Raw genomic sequence first — 19,052 nt, 5'->3', positions numbered from 1 at the left:
TTTCTCAGAATGTTGATGATAGAATGTCATGCTTGACTTTTGCCTTTATTATAAAGCCATGTGACACTTATATCAGGATAAGTACTGATGTGCCATGTAATTGTTTTTTTTTTTTTTTTTCTTAATGGTACTAATAAATTAGTTTACCATAAAAATTAACATTTTCTCTCGTTTATTATCTTCAGAAAATGGCCTTGGGAAGGCAGACAAATTTTTCTTTATATAAAATTTGGGTGGGTTTATTTCTTATTTTACATACTTAATGTGAAAATCACCTACCATCATAATATTTTCAGTAGTGGAGAGAGAGAGAGAGAGAGAGAGAGAGAGAGAGAGAGAGAGAGAGAGAGAGCTGCCTGAGTCAGGTATCTCCTCACCCAGCCCAGATATGGTGGCAGGAGCCATTTTCTGTTGCCTGTAGGGAAGAGCTTTATGAAATACAATCCTGTTTCAAGTTTTGTGCTTCCCTGGTTCCTAGGAAACAGGACTAAACTTAAGTATTACAAATTTTTGGTATTGAAAACACTGAAATAATGGTTATTCGCTTTAGTTTTTTAACCCTCCAACACAAGGACACATTTTTTGTACTCGTAGTGCTTGTGACATATTCAAGGACTTTGTCGTGGCTGCGTTCCGCTAAGATAATGTGCTTTTCCCCCTGGATGTTGTAGATCTTTCAGAATGTAGGTCATATTTGATATGATGACTTATTTGATTTTCATCATTACTACAAAAGTGTATGATTCACATAGCAGGATAAGTACCAATGAGTGTTGTTGGCATTAATTTTATTTTATTTATTTATTTATTTATTTTTTATGGAATCAATAGATTAGTTTACCATAAGAATTAATATTCTTTGATATTTGTCATCTTTAGAAAATGACCAAGAGCAGACAAACAAATTTTTCTCTAAAATTTGCATGGGTTTGTTTTATAATGTGTGTACCTAGTATGAAAAATCGCTTACTGTTATCGTGATTTCTATAAAGGAGAGAGAGAGAGAGAGAGAGAGAGAGAGAGAGAGAGAGAGAGAGAGAGAGAGCTGCCTCTGAGTCAGGTATCCCTGCATCTGTGTCGGGAACCTTTTTCTATTGACTAGAATGAAGAGGTTAAGGAGCTGACTTCCTCATCCCTTTGCCATTTTACTCCCCTATTTAAAAATACATACCTTTAAATTGATGCCTGTGTTGTATTTTCAGTGAATAATGTTTTTGTGAAGTTAATATGTAACTTTCTAAACCCTGTGTGATGATCTTGAAGCATTTTTAACTCCACTAGGATTCATCTTTAAACTGCATGCTTATGAGTTCCATGAAGGAACCTAGAGGGCAGGATGGTTTCCTCACTCACAGAGGTGGCTAGACACTGGATTGACAGCCTTATTATTGGCCCTGACCTTCCTGGCAGTAACATATATTTTGAGGTTGTATACTAACCTTGTGTTCAGCCCTGTTAACAGATATAGTGTTGTAGCAAGATCTGTGCATACTTCAGAAGTGTGTGTATATCTCAGGGACTACACTGCTGGTTAGAGCGGAAGGTGCAGTACCTGTGACATCCTGTGAAAGAGATTGTTGACACAGAAAATATGTTTCAATGAGGGTATTCACCTAAACTAGTAATTGATAGGGTGCCCTCGTGCCTTCTTGACCTTTTCGAGTCGCTTGGGAAGTGAATCATCCAGGTGGTGGAGATATTGAGCGTCAATATTGTCCCATATGTTGTGAATAGTGGCTTAGAGACATAGGAGAGAGGAGGTATCCCTCTCCTTTAGCTTCAGTTTTATGTACGCCCAGAGATTTTCTATAAGGTTAAGGTCTGGCAAATTTGCGGGCCAAGGTTTTAAAAGGCTGACATTGCAGAAATCAAACCAGTCAACAATTAACTTTGCCGTATGGCATGGTATACCATTTTGCATGAAGGTATCAGCATTGCACTTTTCCATACACTCATCTAACTCATCTAGAATTAGCTCAAAGTAGTTATTTTGGTTCATACAAACATTCTTAGGCAAAAACACTAATTTTTCAAAACCATAGTAAGAAAAACAAACCCACACCATCAAAGAATCTGGATTTTAATGTGTGTGTCGTGTAGGGTCTGCGGTACACGCGTTGTTTGTAACCTCAAAGTTTGCGTCATCTGACCAATGTACCCTATGACACTTACCTAAGTCCCAATCTTTGTGCTGAGACACAAAATTCAAGCCTATTGTTAAGGTAACCATGTCTGAAGCAAGGTTTTGAAACCGTTATCCCATGTTGCCTTTCACATATCTTTCTCACACTCCTTTCACTCACCTCACCCAGCAAAGAGGGTTCTTGGCCTTAAGTTCCTTGCTGTGTGTGCAAGGATTGGCCTCAAGCTGTCTTTGAATAATGTTTAGAGTTATCTAGCTCATACTACACTTATGCCTTTCAGGATTGTAAGATAGAAGCGATAGATTTTGGTCCAATGTTGAACAGTTCTGAGAGCTATGCCAGTGTTTGTGGCAGTTTCTTGATTTGACTTATTCTTCCTCACAAAGGCATAAATAACTGAGATTTTGGCCTTACTAATTAGTTTCCTAGGTCCCATAATAGGCAGTAACAGGGTAGAATTGTAAGCTTACGCATCCACAAAAAGGGGCCATGAGGGGGGTGAAAGAAATTTCAAATTCAAGCAAACGAGCCACAGGCGAAACGTTGACTAGGGAAACATATCATCTACTTTGACTACTAGAGCTGCAGAGTTGTCAGATAGTGACATACAGCAAGTCCCGCTATATGTTTATGAGTTAAGAAGGGATGAATGAAATTTGGTCAGAGTGGAAGTTGTGGTCCCTTTCACGCCTTCCACTCTGACCAGCAGCGTATATGCCCTTTTACAGATGGAACAAGGGGAATACCAAAAGTTTACCAAGGTCTTTAGGTACGAGATTAGGTTGGGTTTAGTTTGTGGCAGTTAGGAGTAATGTTTTATTGTGTGTGACTGCCTTGACTCCAAAACAAGAGACACAGAATAGTGTGAGGAAATGCCATGTGGTACAGAGATCAGAATGTGAATCTTGTCTGGGGATGCTGCAGGCACTATATGATTGCAGGCTTTTAGGTGTCATTAGATATACACTGCTGGTCAGAGCGGAAGGCGCGAAAGGGACAACAACTTCCACGCTGACCAAATTTCATTCATCCCTTCTTAACTCCTAAACATACGGTGGAATTCGTTGCATGTCGCTATCTGACAACTCTGCAGCTCTATTTGTCAAAGCAGATGATATGTTTCCTTAGTCAACATTCGTCTGTGGTTCGTGTGATTGCATTTGAATTTTTTTTCACCCTCCCTCACGGGCCCTTTTTGTGGTGGCGTGAGCTTACTATTGTTCCCTGTTACTACCTATTATGGGACCTAGGACACTAATTAGTAAGGCCCAAATCTCATTCATTTGTGCCTCAGTGAGAGAGAATAAGTCAAATCAAGAAACTGCCGCGAACACTGGCAAATGTTTCAGAATTGTTCAACGCTGGACCAAAATTTGTCGTGAGGGAGGAAGAGACACTTCGCCACCACCTTACAAGCCTGAAGGGCGTAAGCACAGTGTGAGCCAGAGAACTCTGAACATTATTTGAAGACAGCTTTAGGCCAACCCTCCCATACACAGCAAAAAACTTTAGGCTAGGAATCCTCTGTGCTGGGTGGGGTGAGTGAAAGGAGTGTGTGGAGATATGTGAGAGGCGACATGGGATAACTGAGTTGCCGCGCAGTTTCAAAACCTTGCTTCAGTCATGATTACCTTAACAGTAGGCAAACAGCTAGTGTCTCAGCAAAAAGATTGGGACTTAGGTAAGTGTCGTAGGGTATGTTGGTCAGATGAGGCCAGCTTTCAGATTACAGACAACCAGAGAAACAGTTTACACCGCAGACCAGGTAGTAACTGTCATGATCCACGCTACACAACACACACATTAAAATCCAGATTCTTTGATGGTGTGAGTTTGTTTTTCTTACTATGGTCTTGAAAAATTAGTATTTTTGCCTAAGAATGTTCGTACAAACCAAAATAACTACTTTGAGCTAATTCTAGATGAGTTAGATGAGTGTATGGAAAAGTGCAATGCTGACACCTTCATGCAAGATGGTACACCATGCCATACGGCAAAGTTAATTGTTGACTGGTTTGATTTCTGCAATGTCAGCCTTTTAAAACCTTGGCCCGCAAGTTCCCTAGACCTTAACCCTATAAAAAATCCCTGGGCGTACGTAAAACTGAAGCTAAAGGAGAGAGATACCTCCTCCCTCCCACGCCTCCAATCCGCTATTCAGGACATATGGGACAATATTTTTTTTTTTTTTTTTTTTTTTTTTTTTTTTTACATTACAAGGGCACTGGCCAAGGGCAAACAAAGTGTTGGAAAAAAAAATCCCGCTGGTTGCCAGGCCCTGTTAAGAAGAAAGTAGAAAGAGAAAAAACAAAAAAATCTAAAAGGAGGGTCCAGTTAACGTAAGAGGTGTCTTGACACTCCTCTTTTGAAAGAGTTTAAGTCATAGGCAGGTGGAAATACAGACACAGGTAGAGAGTTCCAGAGTTTACCAGTGTAGGGAATGAAGGAGTGAAGATACTGGTTAACTCTTGCATTAGGAAGATGGACAGAATAGGGATGAGAAGAAGTAGAGAGTCTTGTGCAGCGAGGCCGCAGGAGGGGGAAGGCATGCAGTTAGCAAGTTCAGAAGAGCAGACAGCATGAAAACAGCGGTAGAAGACAGATAAAGATGCAACATTGCGGCGGTGACTTAAAGAATCAAGACAGTCAGTTAGAGGAGAAGAGTTGATAAGACGAAAAGCTTTAGATTCCACCTTGTTTAGTAAAGCTGTGTGTGGATCCCCAGACATGAGAGCCATACTCCATACACGGGCGGATAAGGCCCTTGTACAGAGCAAGCAGCTGGGAGGGAGAGAAAATGGACGAAGACGCCATAGGACACCTAACTTCTTGGAAGCTGATTTAGCAAGAGTAGAGATGTGAAATTTCCAGTTTAGATTTTTAGTGAAGGATAGACCGAGTGTGTTTAATGTAGAGGAGAGGGAAGTTGAGTGTTATTGAAGAAGAGAGGATAGTTGTCTGGAAGGTTATGTCGAGTAGATAGTTGTAGAAATTGAGTTTTGAGGCATTGAACAAAACCAGGTTTTCTCTGCCCCAATCAGAAACAAGTGAAAGATCAGAAGTTAGGCGTCCTATAGCATCTCGCCTTGAGTCATTTAATTGTTGTTGGGTTGGGCGTCTGTTGAACGCTGTTGAATAATGCAGGGTGGTATCATCAGCATAGGAGTGGATAGGGCATTGAGTCAGATTTAGGAGATCATTGATGAATAATAGAAAGAGAGTGGGTGATAGGACAGAACCCTGTGGAACACCACTGTTGATAGTTTTAGGGAAGAACAGTGACCGTCTACTACAGCAGCAATAGAACGATCGGAAAGGAAACTGGAGATGAAGGTACAGAGAGAAGGATAGAATCCGTAGGAGGGTAGTTTAGAAATTAAAGATTTGTGCCAGACTCTATCGAAGGCTTTCGATATGTCAAGGCCGACAGCAAAGGTTTCACCGAAGTCCCTAAAAGAGGATGACCAAGATTCAGTTAGGAAAGTAAGAAGATCACCAGTAGATCTGCCTTTACGGAAACCATACTGGCAATCAGAGAGAAGGTTGTGAGCTGATAGATGCCTCATTATCTTCCTATTAAGGATAGACTCAAAGGCTTTAGAAAGGCAGGAAATCAAAGCTATAGGGCGGTAGTTAGAAGGATTGGAGTGGTCACCTTTTTTAGGGACAGGTTGAATGTGAGCAAACTTCCAGCAAGAAGGATAAATAGAAGTAGAGAGACACAGATGAAAGAGTTTGACCAGGCAGTGAGCGAGTTCGGAAGCACAGTTTTGAGAACAACAGGAGGGACTCCATCCGGACCGTAAGCCTTCCGAGAATCAAGGCCAGAGAGGGCCAGGAAAACGTCTTTATAAAGAATTTTAATTTTAGGGATGAAGTAGTCAGAGGGTGGAGGAGTAGGAGGAATATGCCCAGAATCATCCAAAGTTGAGTTGGTAGCAAAGGTTTGAGCGAAGAGTTCAGCTTTAGAAAAAGAAGAGACAGCTGTAGAGCCATCTGGATGAAGTAAAGGAGGAAAGACGAAGAAGTAAAGTTGTTAGAGATATTATTGGCTAGATGCCAGAAATCTCGAGAGGAGTTAGAATTGGAAAGACTTTGACATTTTCTATTGATGAAAGAGTTTTTAGTAAGTTGGAGAATAGATTTGGCATGATTACGGGCAGAAATATATAGGGCATGAGTTTCAGCAGTTGGATGGCTACGGAACCGTTTGTGAGCCGCCTCTCTATCATTGACAGCACGAGAACAAGCAGAGTTAAACCAAGGCTTTTTAGCTTTAGGGTTAGAGAAAGTATGAGGAATGTATAGCTCCATGCCAGAGATAATCACCTCTGTTATGCGCTCGGCACAAAGAGAAGGATCTCTGACATGAAAACAATAATCATCCCAAGGGAAATCAGAATAGTACTGCCTTAGTTCCTCCCACTTAGCAGAGTTAAAATGCCAGAAGCACCTCCGCTTAGGCGGGTCCTGAGGCTGCACTGGAGTGATAGAACTGGTAACGGAAATTAGATTGTGGTCGGAGGAGCCCAACGGAGAGGAAAGTTTAACAGAGTAAGCAGAAGGGTTGGAGGTTAGGAAAAGATCAAGAATGTTGGGCGTGTCTCCAAGGCGGTCAGGAATACGGGTAGGGAACTTCACTAGCTGCTCTAGGTCATGAAGGATAGCAAAGTTGAAGGTTTGTTCACCAGGTTGGTCAGTGAAAGAAGATGAAAGCCAAAGCTGGTGGTGAACATTGAAATCCCTAAAATGGAGATCTCAGCAAAAGGAAAGTGAGATAAGATGTGCTCCACCTTGGAAGTCAAATAGTCAAAGAATTTTACATAGTCAGAGGAATTAGGTGAGAGGTATACAGCACAGATGAATTTAGTTAGAGAGTGACATTGAAGTCTTAGCCAGATGGTAGAAAATTCTGAAGATTCAAGATTGTGGGCACGAGAGCAAGTGGTGTCGTTACGCACGTATGCGCAACATCCAGCTTTGGATTGAAAATGAGGATAGAGCAAGTAGGAGGAACAGAAAAGGGCTGCTGTCAGTAGTCACAGACAACTGTGTTTCGTTAGGAAGAGAAGATGAGGTTTAGTAGAGGAGAGGTGGTGTTCCACAGATTGAAAATTAGAACGAAGGCCACGAATGTTGCAGAAATTGATAGTGAAAGTATTAGATGAAGTGTCAAGACACCCAAGGTCGACAGCAGAGGGGCAGTCCGACCTGGGGACATTTATGGTCCCTCCCAGAGGGGACTCCGAGGCAGGGCGTGGTGAAGCCATTATTAAATTTTGATTTGAAGAGAGTGTAAAAGTGTAAGGTGTTGTAGTGTAGTGTAGGAAGTAGTAGAAGTTGTCTTTAGAGGGCAGGCTGCAGCTGCTCAATTGTATAAATGAGACCACAAAGGGAACCGGGAAGAGAGGACACGGGGAATCACTCAATCTGCAGCACTGCCTACATCCCCGTAAGTACCTCTCCTGGAGTATTCCACCGGGCGGCAGGTGACTACTGCCTACTCAGTAGGCATATTGATACTCAGTATCTCCACCACCTGGGTGATTCACTTATCAGGAGACTTAAAAGGCCAAAAAGGCACGAGGGCACCCCATCAATCACTAGTTTAGGTGAATACCCTCATTAAAGCATATTTTCTGTGTCGTTAATGTCCTTCATAAGATGTCACAGGTACTGCGCCTTCCGCTCTGACCAGCAGTGTACACTCAACCCTCGTTTATCCGGACCTTGTTTAATCAGATTTCTGCTAATCTGAACAGTGTCCAGTTAATAATTCAGTAATTTGAGTGTAGACAGCCAACAAATGAATTCAAACAATGCTTGCCTTGCACACTTCCAGAAACAGCCAATAGATGGCGGAGCCGCTGTGACAGGCAGTTGTAAACAAGTCCAGCTGATGCTAGTGAACACTGTATATTGTCTGGTATAAGTGAGCAAGTTTGTGCAGTTTCAGTACCTTAGAACTCTTGATTACATTTCCCAGTAAAGTTTGGCATAAGTGAGGGGCTCTAGTTGTGACTTAAAAGATGGAATTAATAAATAAATTAGAGAAAGAAGCTAGTGATTCGAGTGTTTGTGAGGAGTATGGTATGACCAAGCAAACTGTGGCAGACTTAGTAAATCAAAAGATAAGCTGGTAGAATATTCTCCCGAATACTGTGAGAATGCATCATCAAGTAAAAGTGGAAAAGATGCATCAAGGAAAAATGTAAGGAGTGGAAAATGTGCTGCATTAGATGCAGCCTTTATGAAGTGGTATGTGCAGAAGCTAGAAAGCTGGCATAGAAATTGAAAAAGAGAATTTCAGGGGGAACAATGGGTGGCTGTGACGATTCCGGAATTGAAATGGACTTTTTAATGCTACTGTGCAGGATGAAGCTAGCAATGTGGACACACCCAGCATCGCATGGCATGGCGGCGTGTTGTGGTAGTACAGTACAGTAATACTCTGCTTAACGAATAGAATAGGGGGTGTCAAAGCTGTTTGTAGAGTGAAAATTCGTTAAGCGGACGTAATTATCCCATAGGAAATAATAGAAATAAGGGAGATGCGTTCTGGGCTGGTCCCAAACATACCACATGGGTTAAAAAAAAAAAAAAAAAAAAAAAATATATATATATATATATATATATATATATATATATATATATATATATATATATATATACCCATGTGGTATGTTGGGAACCAGCCCAGAACGCATCTCCCCTATTTCTATTATTTCCTATGGGATAATTACGTCCGCTTAACGAATTTTCACTCTACGAACACTTTGACACCCCCTATCCTGTTTGTTAAGTGGAGTATTACTGTACTGTACTAGCACAACATGCCACCATGCCATGCGATGCTGGGTGTGTCCACATTGCTAGCTTCACCCTGCACAGTAGCATTAAAAAGTCCATTTCAATTCCGGAATCTTCACAGCCACCCATCGTTCCCCCTGAAATTCTCTTTTTCAATTTCTATGCCAGCTTTCTAGCTGTATATATATATATATATATATATATATATATATATATATATATATATATATATATATATATATATATATATGTATATATACACACGTTTGGCAGCATATTAGGCCACCGTTGTACCACTACTTTTATAATGTGATATGAGTCATTGGAAGTTAGAGGAGCTACATACAAATTCTCGTCACATTCTCGCATTTATGTTCACAAAACAACATTTCTATTAGTTTTTTACAAACCTTGTCCCCAAGAAAGGATTGTTTTGTAATGCATAAAGTGAAATCTTAATGGAATACCAAAAGATAAAGCAGAGAGGGGATGAGCCACAGATGAAGCGGGAGACTTGCGGCCACATGGCTGCTTCTTTTTCTTCTTGTGACCCTTTTAGCTTGCGTGTTGTCTTTCCCCATGATATTTGTTTCCACTCCTCTATTGCCTGCTATAATGGATATCATATCTTAGCATTCATATACGCTCATGCCATGAGGATAACCTTGACTCCGTGGCAGTGAGTGATAGTGAATTGTTAATGAAATACCACAGTATTTCATTACTAATTCACTCCCGCTTCGTCTGTGGCTCATCTCATCTCTGCTTTATTCTTTGGTATTCCATGAAAGATTTCACTTTATTAATTACAAAACAATCCTTTCTTGGGGGCAAGGTTTATAAAAAACTAATAGAAATGTTGTTTTGTGAGCATAAATGCATATATAAGACAGTAACACCACCTCCAGAGGTGGTGTTCCCAACAATCTCAGAGCAACCTGATAGCAACCTTGTCACCGCTCCTCCAAACGTTCATGGATGCCATTTCGCTGTAAGAGGTTGCTCTGACGTTGTTAACCCTTTCGTTCCGGTGCTTGAACTATTTTTCCGTTTGCCATGACGGCTAAAAATGGTAAACCTAGAAATTGTCAGAAAACTGTTTGAATACTAATAATTATTTTCTTTTTGTTATTCTGAATACAATGATGTACTTTGTAGCTCGATGTGACCTCTGAAAGTTCAGTTTATGCCTTATCAAGGATTCCTCCTCCTCCTGCTGTGTGATCCGTTTTCCAGAAACAGCCTGGAGAGCGATGACACCACACACACACACACACACACACACACACACACACACACTCTCTCTCTCTCTCTCTCTCTCTCTCTCTCTCTCTCTCTCTCTCTCTCTCTCTCTCTCTCTCTCTCTCTCATCTTGGATGGGAAATTGTACACTTCCAATGAGAGAGAGAGAGAGAGAGAGAGAGAGAGAGAGAGAGATCATCCCTTTTCATATCAAGTTTCAGGCAAATAACATTATCTCTCTCTCTCTCTCTCTCTCTCTCTCTCTCTCTCTCTCTCTCTCTCTCTCTCTCTCTCTCTCTCTCTCTCTCTCTCTCTCTCTCTCTCTCTCTCTCTCTCTCTCTCTCTCTCTCTCTCTCTCTCTCTCTCTCTCTCTCTCTCTCTCTCTCTCTCTCTCTCTCTCTCTCTCACAAACACACACGCACACACATTTTGGAAACCTAAAGAAATTCTTTCAAGAGACAAATTGGATGAAATTCAAGAGTGCTAAGGGAGCAAATGAAAAGTGGAAGGAATTTATAAAAATATACAAAGAAGGTGAGAAAAAATTTGTACCAATAAGACAACATAGAGAAGTTGGAAAGCAGGACTGGTTTAACGATAGATGTGAAAAGGCTAGAACAAGAAAAGAGGATGCATGGAAGAGGTGGAGAAGGAAAAGACGGATTAAGCAGTGGGAAAGTTACAAAAGAGCAAGAAATGAATATGTGTTGATTAGAAGAGAAGAAAGAAAGAAACAAGAAAAGGATATAATTGCTTTCGGAAGGTATTCACAAAGGAGACTGCTTTTGACAAACCACTGGTAATGGAACAGAAAGGGATTATGAAGGAGTTTCAAGTAACGGTGGAGGAGATCAAGAACATGATGGGGAGTTTAGAAGTGAGAAAAGCTGTGGGACCTGATGGGGTATCAGGATGGATTTTAAGAGAATGCAGGGAGCAATTGGCAGAAAAAGTTTGTGAAGTAATTGATGCCTCATTAAGGGAAGGTGTAGTGCCCCAAGACTGGAAAAGAGCTAACATAGTCCCAATCTATAAATCAGGTAACAAGAGACCCATTGAACTATAGACCAGTGTCACTTACAAGTGTGGTAGCTAAGATGTGTGAGAGGGTGGTGAAGACTAGATGGACAGACTTCTTGGAGAAAAATGACATACTTTGTGAGTGTCAATTTGGTTTTAGGAAAGGGCGTTCATGCACGACAAACCTGATATGTTACTATTCGAGGGTGATAGATGTAATACAGGAAAGAGATGGTTGGGCTGATGGAATATATCTGGATTTAAAAAAGGCCTTTGATAAGGTACCACACCAGAGACTGATCTGGAAACTTGAAATGGTAGGAGGAGTGCATGGCAGTTTACTAAAATGGATGGAAGACTTTTGGTAGGAAGAGAAATGAGAACAATAATTAAGGACAGACCATCAGAATGGGGATTGGTGGAGAGTGGAGTTCCACAGGGATCAGTGTTGGCACCAGTAATGTTCGCAGTCTACATAAATGACATGGTGGATGGGGTGTTCAGTTATGTGAGCCTATTTGCAGACGATGCAAAATTGTTACGAAAAGTGAGATGTGACAAAGATTGCGAACTACTCCAGGAAGACTTGGACAGAATATGGAAATGGAGCTGTACATGGCAAATGGAGTTCAACACGACAAAATGCAAGAAAATAGAGTTTGGCAAGAGTGAAAGAAGAATCAGGAGTATGTACAAGATAGGAAATGAAGACATAAAACCAGTCATGAAGAAAAAGACCTTGGGGTGACAATTACCAATGACCTATCGCCAGAGAGACATATAAACAAAATAATTGGAGAAGTATTGAACTTATTGAGGAACATAAGAGTGGCGTTCGTATATCTAGATGAAGAAATGATGAAGAAAATAATTACTGCAATGATAAGACCGAGGCTTGAATATGCAACAATACAGTGGGCTCGAACTTAAAGAAACACATAAGGAAACTAGAGAAAGTACAGAGGGCTGCAACGAAAATGGTGCCTGACTTAAGAGATTTGACTTATGAAGACAGACTGAAAAGAATGCAACTTCCAACCCTGGAAAACAGAAGAGAAAGGGAGACCTGATAGCAATATACAGAGTGATGATTGGCATGGAAAAAATGGATAGGGAAGATCTGTGTATGTGGAATGGAAGAATGTCGAGAGGGCATGGGAAAAAACTAAAAATGGCCACTTATAGGAGAGATGTGAAAAAATATAGCTTCCCTCATAGAAGGGTGGAAGCATGGAATAGGTTAGACGTGGAAGTGGTCAACGCAAGGAATATTCATGATTTTAAGAAAAAGCTGGACATTAATAGATATGGAGACGGGACAACACGAGCATAGCTCTTTTCCCGTATGTTACAATTAGGTAAATACAATTAGGTAAAATACACACACACGTAATGGGGAAGACTGGCTGGGTGACCAGCAGACGACTGAGGTGAATTACACACGCTTTCATGCGCCAACCTGTTAGTTTGTAACCGCCATAGGATAGGTAGGACCCATTGTACATAAGTATATAGGAATCTGATGCAATCTCTCGTAATGTGGTGCAACATGTATAAATGCTGACCTCGTCTTTTCCTTTAAACAGGGGTTGCAGTGCTTCTCTATTTCATAAAACTAACTAGTACCCTGTTGCACTCATGATTGTCTCAGATAACTAATACAAATTAATGTAGTCTCTATGGGTGGGATGCATTTTATATAGGTATCACTACCAGTGAGAAATAAAGGTAATGCACGACACAATACACCTCATGGAAAATTCCCCGTCACATGACCGACGCTCTGTGTCAGCACCTTGGAGGCTGGGCGGTGGGCGCGGCAGCAGCAGAAGGAAGATCGCCGGCGACTGGGAAGTGCGGTGTGTGTCAAGTGTGTGTGCCTGTGAACTGTGCTGGAAACTTAGTGACTCTATGTACTCAGTGACATTACAAACACTTTCCCGAGTTTAAAACACGTTTGCCGTATGTTCTTGTACGTGGCGTGTGGACAGCACTTGTAAACTTGTACATAATATACTAACTTTTATAAACTGAGTTTTCCTTGTACACCTGGGTTGATAAGAAACACTATAACTACCAGTAAGACCGCTCGGCTGGACAGTAAATCAAAACAATAAACTTAATAACTTTATGTACGCCTACCGAACCTACAGGAGGCCTGCTAATCAAATAAAGTTAAGCTTCATACAACCAAAACGTTTAACAAATGGTGTTACAGCTTTGGGATGACCCACTGAGGAACATTATAATAACCCAGGAAACTCAGTAATTACAGAAACGCGTGATTGTGAGACAAAACGAAACATTGTGAACTTGCCTTTTGAACGAATTCATACGGGAAACCGAGGAGTGAGAGGGTAGTGGAGAGCAGACAGTGAGAAGAAACGCTGACTCCAGCTGCTGACGCGCGCTGTGCGGTTGGTAGCTGCCACAACAAGTACTCTCCCCCTTCTCTTCGCTCTTAAGTCACCCGTGTGGAAGGCTTGTTTTCACTTGAACTCTCACGCACGGCGTTACTGCGATGCACACACTCACACCCTTGAGAGTTACGCACTTCCCTCTCGTTACAATTGTCGCCTGGCGGCTGAGGAACAAATAACTCAGCCTTTATCTTCTCAATACTTCGGCTGTTATTGGAGGGCGTGGTATGTCTTCAAACACTGACGGTACACTGGGCGTGGTACGTCGAGGTGGGCATGGTTGGCTTCTCATGAACTGAGGGGTCGTTCGAGCTGTCTGGGAGGAAAACTCCTTTTGACCTCGGGGCGTCCACGGGACCGGGCACCTCTCATCCCCAGCCTACTCAGCCTCTCAAGGTCTTCCGAGTGGCGAGGGATAACGCAGAAGATGTAAACAACTGCGGCTGCCGAAGCAATACTATAGGTATTAGGTGAGAAAACAACAGTTAGCTGACACTACAGTAAACATTAAAATAAATACATCACTTGCTGACATAAATATTTGTGATGATTTATTGGAGCTGTCACAGAAATTAATGTGATATAAGCCCTTTTCGTAGTGTAGTATATAATTTTCTGTTGCATTATATGTTCTCCCTTTTTCAGTTGTCTGTAGTATATCAACAATTACCATTTATCAATACTAATATTTAATGTGTGTATCTTTATGTTTTTCTATTCTTTAATTTTCTTCAAGGCGTCTGAAGTGACCTTAAACTTGCCTTAGAAGTCCTGGAAGTTGAAATGGATGCATACATAGTAATAACAAATAAATAAATAATTAATTAACTTAACTAACTCAAATAAATAAATTCTTATAAATAAATGGTTAAGAAGGACCAAAAGTTAACTTTGCTGTGCGAGGAATTCGACACACTGAGTGCTGAGAAACGTGCGGAAACTGAAAAACCCGAAACTGAGGAAATTGGAGATCAGTTTGAGGATACTACAAGTAATGACACTGATGAGGACTCTCGTCGTTTGAGAAGTGGTAACACGCACCGTAGAGTTGCTCCTTCCTCTCCTAACACTGTTGTAACTCAGTCTTTAGGAAATCCTTTCAGCATGACTCATAACCCTGCACCAGGTGGTGGTGGGCCTTCAACCCCACTTATACCACAAGGTAACGCCGTAACCAAGGTTTTGCCTATTGTAGCTGAGGTGCGAGCATTCTCTGGAACAGATCCTGAATATTCAGCCCGTGAATAAATTAGTCAGTGTTAAGATGTAATGAGGCACGCGTTTGTGACGGAGGAAGTAGACAAAATTTCCTTTTTGCGGTCGTGTTTACAGCCAGGATCGCAAGCTGCTCTGATGATGCAAGCAAGCGCGTTCACAGATCCTTCAGAACACGGAGACTATGAACAGTTTAAAACTAACTTCCTGGAAACCTTTGGGAATAATCTAAAGCACAGTTTGGTGAAGGGCGTCAGTGATGCGGTGCAGTCTATGCTGGAAAACTCTGCTTCTCTTAATATATGGCAGGCACAAACAGCAGGAAACTGCATCTCCTCTGATTTCACCCAATACCTACAGGATAATGGTTGGATGAATGGAGACTCCATGTCTGCAAAAGATATCCATAAATTTCTGGAGTTCTTGGTGTTTATGCACTCTATCAGGGAGAACTGTAGGATGTGTGCTTTGTCTCTAGATTATAAACCCACGGAAACCTTGCATACATTTGCACTAAAACTGAAAACCAAAGTTGCAGAAAGGGGTGGTAACACTCATCGTGCTGCCTCTACAGTGGCGGATTGCTTGGCTGCTTCAACGGTGGCTGCGACCCAGGGTGTTCAAACAGCACCGGAGGAACATCCTTCTACTTCATACGCGGCGGTGACGGCGGCAGGCGAGCCAAAATTTACCTGCCACTACTGCCAGCGTGAAGGGCACTCTACGCTTAAATGCTTTAAAAGAAAGAAGGATAAGAAACAAGCTGTTGCCACAGCGGGACACCAGAATCCCCAGCAACAGCCAGCATGCACTAAAGATGCCCCTGCATCACGCCGGATGGCTAGTGCTACTCAGAATGAGATCAACAAAAACAAAAATGCTTATTGCTTGTTCCATGAGTGTCATGGACACTCAACGGAAGACTGCTTCACTTTAGTAAATATAAAGTCCAAGTGGAGGCAAAGTCGAGAGTCTAGGGGAACTCAGTCGGGGGAAACCTCGTGCCCCGCAAAAACCAAACCAAGGTAGCTAAAGGTAAAAAAACTAACCAGGCTGCACATGCGACTGATGACAGTGATATTCACGCATCTTTAGTGGCCGCTTGCAGTCAGTCTATCATTATGGCTCTAGAAACAAAACTCGGGCCAGTACAGGCATCATTTGCCGTGGACACGTGCGCTTCTGTTAATGTGCTGTCCGAAAGGACTTATAGAGCACTGAAGCGTGTGTCCCGTGGTGGGCGATATTGTCTTATGCCAAATGACCTTAACCTAAAGGGAGTTACTAGTGACCCACTGGATATTCTGGGTATTGTTCGTCTCCCTGTAAACTTGGGTAAGGGTACTTCAACTATGCGTTTGGACTTTTACGTGGCATCAAACTTCGTGTTGCCCTCAGATGGCCTTCTGGGTTTGACGTCTATGAGATCCAACCGTATGGTAATAATTCCTGACAGTAATGTCATCAAGTATCAAGGAAAGAGTTTTCAGGCAATGGGGACGCCCAGAAGCCTAGCTTCTTTATCCCGATACGAGAGAAAGGTACAAAAGGCACCAGATGGTGAATTTGTTTCTGCCCAGTCAGTTTCTGCTGTTAGGGAGGTTCCCGCAGAACAGGGTGAGAGAATGCTTACCGACTCTGGAGCTAAGCCGCGAGTTAAGGCTGCGGCCGGAAAAACAATAAACACAGGGAAATGGCTACGGTAATTGGAAGTCATAACATTCCTTACCGTACAGCTATGCACATCCCTGTATCCGTCCCAAATGCACGAGTAGGTTGTGATATTTGCATAGAAGGACCTAGTAAGGTGAAAAAATTAGCAGTGGAACCGACTCTCTGTACCGTGTGGGATGGGCATCAAACATCTGCTCTTGTGGTAAATACCACAGGTGGACCAATTAAACTCAGACTCAAGAACTAGAAAACCTTGTCACAGTAGCAAATTACCCCGAGCTAAGGAACTCACTCATTCAACTGCTGAAGCGATATTGTGATGTCTTTGCCTTGCCCGGAGAACCGTTAGATGCAACAGACAGAACAGAGCACCACATAAAATTAAAACCAGGAACTAGTCCGATATACATACCAGCCTACAGACTGCCACACAGTCAAAGGCAAGTGGTTGAGGAGCAAATCAAAGAAATGTTGGAACAAGGTGTTATAGAAAACTCCCGGTCACCCTGGAATTCACCTTTGTTCCTAGTCCCTAAGAAAAATGGACAATTTAGGCCTGTCATTGATTTCAGGCGAGTAAATGAAGTGACAGAGGACGAAAGGTTTCCTTTGTCTGTTCTAAAAGACTTATTAATGTCATTAGGACAGGGAAATAAATTTTCAGTAGCTTAGATCTTGTAAGTGGCTACTGGCAGGTACCGATGGCACCTGAATCGCGAGCAGTAACGGCTTTCAGCACTCCTCAAGGCCATTTTCAATGGAAACGCATGCCGTTTGGATTAAAATCTGCTCCGATCACCTTTCAGCGCATGATGAACACTATTTTGCTGAGGAAATAGGCAAAATGTATATGTGTACCTTGATGATGTGATCATATGTGGAAAAGACTTAAAGTCTCACTTAGGCAGTTTAGAATCTGTCTTATTGAAATTGAGAGACTCTGGCCTTAAAGCCAAATTAACTAAATGCGAATTCTTTAAATCAAGAATTAAATTCTTAGGCCACGTAGTGGATGGCGATGGAATTCACACAGTAGAGGACAAAATCCTCGCTGTTAAAAATTTTCCACAACCAAAGAATGCTGAAAATGTTTGTTCTTTCCTTGGGTTGTGCAGATACTATAGGTCATTTGTAAAGGGATTTTAAAAAATTGCATCACTTTTGAATACCTTGCTAAGAAAGGACATTCCTTTCCACTGGAATGCAGCCCAGAATAAAAGTTTTGAGGACTTGAAATTTGCACTCACCCATGCTCCTGTTTTGGCTTTTCCAGACTATGAAGCTCCATTTATTTTATTCACAGATGCTTCGGCCTTGGGCTTGGTTCGGTGTTGATGCAAACTGATGCAAGTGGTAGAAACCGCATTATTGCATACGCAAGTCGAACTCTGAAACCAGCAGAGTCAAATTACTCTGTAACTCACCAGGAGACTCTGGCTATTATATGGGCTCTCAAGCAGTTTAAGGATATCATTCTGGGATATCCAATAACCTTGTACACTGATCACGCCGCAGTTACTGAGCTTTTTAAAGGAAGAAACCTGAGCGGCAGACTCGCTCGTTGGTATTTAACTATACGGGAATTCAACCCAACCTTCAAGTATTTGCCTGGTCGAGCTAATACAGTGGCGGATGCCCTGTCTCGAAATGTGCATGTTGGAGGAGTAGTAGAGCAAACTCCTACCATACAAAACTTTTCCCTGCATGAGCTGGCTAATGCTCAACATCAGCATGACGTTTGGAGCAAAGTCATTTATGCTCTGGAATCTGGCGATGAAACCACTTTACCCAAAACACATGTGCCATTTTCACAGTTCTTTTTGACACAGGAGAAGGTCCTTTGCAGATGTTGGACTTCAGGTAACAGAGATCCTGTAACACAACTAGTGATACCAGAGTCACATGTACCGGTGGTGCTGTCTTTACTTCATGACACTGCGATCGCTGGACACAAAGAGAAAGATCGTACTCTGTCAGCTGCGCGTATGAACTATTATTGGCCAACTATGCATGTAGATATAGATGAGTACATTAACAAGTGTGTACAGTGCGCTCAGCATAAGGGTAGCGTACCTAAACCTGCTCCTATCTTGGAATATCCTCCCCCTGAAAGACCTTGGGAAGTGATTGCTATAGACGTACTACAGCTTTCAGTTAGGAGTCGCCAGGGCTCTAAGTATGTGCTGGTGATGGTTGATCATTTCAGCAGGTACGTAGTTTTAGCTCCACTTTATGATAAATCTGCCAAGGCGGTAGCTCACGCTCTAGTGACAAACCTATTCTGTCCTTACTCAGCTCCTAGAGTCTTATTGAGTGACAATGGGACAGAATTCCGCAACAATGTACTGGAGATCTGTAAACAGTTTGGCATAAAACAAACATTCACAGTTAGTGGGCTGGTGGAGCGCGCGAACAGGAAAATTCTTGACGTTTTGCGCCCAGTCATAAATGGCCTTATGGAAAATTGGGAAGATTGGTTACCTCATGTTGCTGCTAGCATAAACAGTAGCATTTGTGAGTCTATGGG

At 42.0% G+C, this 19,052-nt stretch overlaps 1 protein-coding gene across 2 annotated transcripts in view; it reads left to right on the top strand.

The window, feature by feature from the left end:
• LOC123505621 (protein sel-1 homolog 1-like) overlaps positions 1-19,052 on the top strand; it is a 217,401-nt gene that overhangs the window by 56,596 nt on the left and 141,753 nt on the right. The window lies entirely within an intron of this gene.

Source organism: Portunus trituberculatus, chromosome 18 (genome assembly GCF_017591435.1).
Source record: "Portunus trituberculatus isolate SZX2019 chromosome 18, ASM1759143v1, whole genome shotgun sequence".
Taxonomy (NCBI): domain Eukaryota; kingdom Metazoa; phylum Arthropoda; class Malacostraca; order Decapoda; family Portunidae; genus Portunus; species Portunus trituberculatus.
The sequence above is the reverse complement of the archived record's forward strand: the minus strand, read 5'-3'. Positions and strand labels throughout refer to the sequence as shown.